The sequence below is a fragment of the Cheilinus undulatus genome, linkage group 23, assembly GCF_018320785.1.
Source record: "Cheilinus undulatus linkage group 23, ASM1832078v1, whole genome shotgun sequence".
In the NCBI taxonomy this organism is placed as follows: Eukaryota; Metazoa; Chordata; class Actinopteri; order Labriformes; family Labridae; genus Cheilinus; species Cheilinus undulatus.
Genome location: NC_054887.1, coordinates 10975258 through 10981188, shown reverse-complemented (window position 1 = coordinate 10981188; position 5931 = coordinate 10975258).

The window sequence follows — 5931 nt, the reverse complement described above, 5'->3', positions numbered from 1 at the left end:
TTCTCTCTGCCTCTGGCAATTTCCTCCCTTTGCCTCATAGTAAAACAACACAGGCGTACAGACTATGCTGTCAGGCTACCAGCCTACTGTGCTTTCTACAGTCTTCGGCAGTGTTTGGACATTTTAAATTCAGGAGAGATATTTGTTTCCATAGGAGAACTTGACTAAAGCCAGATCACTGCAGTTATCAGGGTTTTACCTCTCTGTTTAAGCCATAAATTCACCGGCTTATTTTAAAATCAGTCAGCAGGATCTTTAAAGATCACACTGCCTTTTAAAGTTTGACTGACCTCAAAGGTGCAAAACCTTCAAAGACCAGACCACAGGCTTGTACTGTTGTGTCGGTTCCTCTGTTGTTTTACTGGTTTCCCACCAGTATAATGTCTCAGTTCCCAGCAGCATGTGTGAAGATGGAGGTATTAAGTAACAAGTTGTAATTGAGTGGGTGGAGAGTATAGAAGCACTGGTGACTTTAGCTGGAATCATTATCCTCTGTGGTTTTGTGCTAGAGTACAGTATAGGCTTCAAAAGTGAGAAGATAAAAGTCATTAAATGTCATATTTTCAACAGAGCAGTAGCTGTTAGTCACGGTGAGAATCAGCCTATTTAAGACACCTAAATGCCTCCATTATAAGACACAAACATGATGAGTGACTGTCAGAATCTCGCCTTCACGCTCTAAACTTTGATATAAGAAGTTGTTTGAAAATGAAGCTTGGATGTTCTCAGTAAAACATTTTGTGTGGGTGTTCATTCACAGAATAGAACAGCTCTGAATCACAGTAATGGGTCTTTTCTGAGAAGCCATAAATGAAGGTAGCGATCAGGTAACAGAGATGTTCACAGGATGTAAAGACAGTGGCGTGCAGCTGGTGGCTTCCTGTTTCCCCCGGGGGACGCTACTCTGTGAGTCAGGAGGTGTAGGAGGAGATATGGGACGCTGAGTGGAGACGATATTGTTGGCATGAAAAAGAAACTCTTAGAAGTGGAAATTTAATCCTCCTTCTGAGGCTTTTGTTGCAGTTTATTGAACTCAACAGTGTTTGGGCATGTTGATAGGAGCGCACTGGAAAGCAACAGGAACAACACCTTAAAATGTTGCAGTCATTTGAAAAAAATCCAGATGAAAACCTCTACTTTTTAAAATAAGAACATTTTTTTACAAAGTAGTGCCAATTATATAAAAAACATGTAAGGTTTAAAGTGACTGACCTAATCCAACAAAGGTCCAGCCAGCTGGTGCTAGTAGTGAAAAGGGGATCACCTGAGTGAATGTGTCTCAGGTGACTGTAGTATAAAGACACCTGTGTCTGGAATGTCCAGTCACTGGTTAATCTGTATTCCTGGCTACCATTACACCATGAAAAGAACACTCCAAGCAACTCAGAGAAAAGGTTATTGAAAAGTATAAGTCAGTATGGGAGAGTGTCAAAGAGAAAGCCACTGTTGAAGAGAACTCAAATCAAATCTGTACCAGAGTTAGCCAAAAGGCATGTGGAAGACTCCATGGTCAAGCAAGAGACAATTCTTTGGTCTGATGAGACTAAAATAGTGCTATTTAGCCATCAGACAAGACGCTACTTTAGGCGGACATCAACCACACCGTCCCCATGGTGAAGCACAGTGATGGCAGCATCATGCTGTGGGGATGCTTCTCACAGTTGGCCCTGGAAGGTTTGTAAAGGTAGAACAGTCAAATTCGGCAAGATGATCTCTTATTTCTGTTGTAACTGGCCCATCAGTATGAGGTCTGCAGATTTCCTCAAGTATAAAAACGTAAACTTATCCTTGATGATTTAAGAAATCCTCGTTAAGTCACAAAATCTGAAAAAGAATTAAAAATATTTAAATAAGAAGTCAGTAATGTGGGAAAAGAAATTAATTTGTGTTAATTTCACATTTTCAATTTAGCATCTCACAATTAGGACTCAATCTTAGGATTTTGACTTTTAATTTCATACTTTGAGTGTTTATAATTTGGACTTCCCATATCATATTATGAGCTTAAAGATTCATAATTCTCATTTTCAAGTGATATTTTGACCTTATTAACCAATTATTTTGCATTTTATCTCATATTTTCAACTACAAAATTTGACTTCATAATCCCATAGTTTAACCTTTTAGACCCACAATTTAAAATTTTGAATATTTTGACTTTTAATTTCATGATGACACATTTTATTTTATATTTTGTCCTTTTAAACTCATGATTTTGACTTTCTTTCTAATATATTTGCCATTTAAAAAAAAAACATCATTTTTCAATTCAAATTTCATGTTTTGACCTTTTTGAACTAATAAATTTACTTTTCTCAGATTGTGAGCCGTTAAACTTATCTTTTTAACTTTTTAAATGTCAAAATCATTTATCATCAGTGCTAAATTTTTATTTTAGATTTTTTTACTGGTGAAATGAGGTTGACACTTTATGGTTAAAAAGGTGACCCTGAATCCAGAATCCAGCCCCTCTGTGATTGAGTTTGATACCCCTGAGGTAGAGGGTAAAATGAATGTGGCAAAATAGGAAAATCCTGAAGGACAGTCCTATTCAGTCTGCGAGAGAATTAAGACAATGACCAGAAGCGTAGAGCAAAAGCTGCACAGAAATGGTTTAAAGACAACAAGGTGAAGACCTTATCCAATAGAGAATTTTTATTATTGTAGTCAGAAATTTATTTGGAAGTTGATCATAAAGTGCCATGTAAAATTAGTAACGTATGTTTTATAGCTGCTGTTATAAATATGTGCTTTATCTGTGCAGAATACTGCCCTGAATAGTAGGACTATAGGTCAAGGTTTATTTCATCATTACAAGAAATGATTTAGCAGGCATACAGTCATTTAACATGTTTCCAAAGTGGACACAACATGGCACATTAAAGCTTAAAAACAAGGCGCAAATAGAGCAGTCATACCAATCACACAGAAAGCTCATATAAGAACACACTAGTCATGATTGATTGGTGATTAAAGGCCAAGAAACAAGGCGAGGTATTTTCTGTGACTGTAAAAGGATGCAGACATGTTGACAGACATAATAAGGCATATAGAATAAATAGAATCCAGCTACAACTCATCTCTTTAGATTAATCTCAGGGTCTTTCTCAGCTTTCACTCTCTCTAGGTCTTCTCTTCTTTTATCTCTCTTCTCTCAGTTTCCCTAATGGACGGTAACAGGCTATTTCCACTTCCCACCTCCTCATTATCCACTTTTCTCTCTCACCTTGGCTGGTTTCCACTCTCCCAGAGAAAGAGAGAGAGAAAGATGTGTTGAAATGAAATGGCGAGAGCTTTTGGCAGCTTTCTCGGCCCACTCTGTTTCCAAGTGCGTTCACACCTCTGATTGTGTGAAAACCGGAGAATGGGGAAAGATAGAAAACACAGCATTCACCCTTCATCCTCCTCTTCTTCTTCCCCCTCCTCCTCCTCCTCCTCCCGCTCTGCTGATATTGGATTCAGCTCAGAAAGTTTCCTCCCATATGCGATCACCTCACTCCTCTCCTGGGACAGAGTGACATGAGCATGCGTGGGAGTAGGTGTGTGGAAAAAGGGCATCCTCCAGCGCCCCTGCCTATAAAACAGTTTCCATAGCAACACCTAAGCTGAGTGTTGCAGGCAGGGGGACGCCAAGTCTTGGGGAAGCTGTTCCCCTATGGACTTAGAGCAAAGTAGCCATCAAAGCCTGAGTCGGATCAGCCTGGTGGAGGTTTGACTCAACCTTGATGAAGCTTTGGTGGAGCTCTGATAAAGGTTTAAACCAAAGACTGATGGAGGTCTGACGGAGGTTTGATGAGAGATGTTGCAGGTTTGGTGGAGGATTATTTAGGGATTAATGGTTTGGTCAGGGCAATAGTTCAGGAGAGTGACCAGGAGGCCAACCAGACAAGACAGACAGGTTAAGAGCGCAGCTAGGGGGCCAACCAAGTGAGTGGGACCAATGCAGCTGGAAGTTTGGGGTTCCAAGTCCGTAAGTCACGGGCCATCAATGGGAAACCAGGTGCAGGCATCAGCCTGGCTGCTAAACTGGGAAGCAGGAGTAGGGATTCATTTGGGCCGCCGCCAGGGAACCAGGAGCTGGTGTTTGTCAGGTTGCTGACAGGGAACCATGTTGGACCCTCCAACCTGCAACCTGAGGCAGGAGGTGCTGAGGTTCTTGAGCACTGAAAGCTAGGGCAAGGTTTGGGAGGCTGGATGCCGGGGCATGGGCTCATGCTCTGGCAGAGACTGAGGCTCCAGGGCTAAGGTGGCGTGAGGCTCTTTGGTGCTGGGCAGTGTTAATTTCGTCAACTAAAACTATGACTGAAAATGTTCGTTGACAGCCTTTTTTTCCATGACAAAAACTAGACTAAGACTACCCAAAGATAAATCTGTGATGACTAAAACTGACAAAAGGTAAGTTTAGTTTTTGTCAAGAGGACTAAAACTGGACTAAAATGTAATCTAGATATGTCAGACATTAAAAATCCATGATATTTCTCCACTGTGGGTAAATCTGTCAAAAATCAATGCATTTGTATCTCTTTTGCCTCTTCGCAGAGGAAAGCAGGGACCCCAGGTTTGGCAGGGTGCAGAGAACACACTACCATGACTTGGTACCAAATTTAGGCAAGGGAATAAATGCTTGGACTCAAAGTAAAGACCAAAATGTGAGGACTTTTTATGGACTAAAACTACATTAAAATGTTTTGGAGTTTTCGTTGACTAAAACTAGACTAAAATGTGCCTAAAACTAAAAGACATGTAATCAAAAGACTAAGACTAAAATTAGAAATAGCTGTCAAAATGAACACTGGTCCTGGAAATGAAGAGAGGCACTGGGACAAAAAAAAATAATCTAAAAGCCAATCAGGTAAAGCATGCCCTAGCCAGAGTTTTCTTTTAAAAAACCTTTTTCTTCGCTCTTTTTGAACAGCAGCTTTGTATCATTCATGGCCACTCTGGTCCTTCCAAAGCCCATAAAGATGTACCAAAATTTTGATAATCTCAAAAAGCTCCTTATCTACTAAAGTGCTTGGGTGATGAAGGTCAGGTTATGCTGTGATGTTTTGTAAAAAATGAAAAAAAGAGGACCCAATCACACAGCTACATAAAATTTATATGACCAAAAAGCAAAAAATCTGTAACGAAACTTTCAAGAAACAGAATCAATCTTAGAAACAAAAGCTTACCAGAAAACTTTCATTAGAAACAAGAAAGCTCATGAGGGGAGATGGATGACATCCATGAACACCTGACAAAGGATGGAGAGAAACATTATGAAGAAATACACTGGGAGTGATTAGACATAGGTGAAACTTATAGGCGCAATCAAGGTGGAGGGAACCCAAGGCAGGAAGAAAAAGATCATCACATCAGTGGATGTTTTATCAGGGATCACTGCAGGTTTGGCGGAGGTTTATTCAAGGATTGATGCAAGTTTGGTGCTGCTTAACCAGAGATATATGCAGGTTTGGTGAAGATTTGATCAGGTAGTGATGGTGGGCCAGTGTAGGTTTGATAATTATTCATTCAGGCCCTGTCCACACGGAGACGAAAACGTTGTATTGCCGTTTTGAAAAAGTTTTCCATAAAGACGGGATCGTTTCAGGAAATATCCGTGTAAGCACAGAATCACTGAAAACGACTGAAAACGATGTAGTGCATATGCCAAGCATGTAAGTAGCGCTGTCACGCTGCCATGGAAACACACCAAAAGAGAGAGGAAGATTACGGAGCGTGTGTATAAAGGTTTTGTGCCGTATGCAGTTTAGTTTTGGCCGGACCCGCACAGGTGCCGTAAGAGAGCTACACCATGTGTGACGTAATCGTTTCAAGAAAGATGCGGATAGCCGTCTACACAGAAATGAAAAGGTAGTCGTTTACGGATTTATGCACTCTGGGACCCGTTTTCAAAAAGTATTGTTTATGGTCACCCGAAACGCCGTTTCT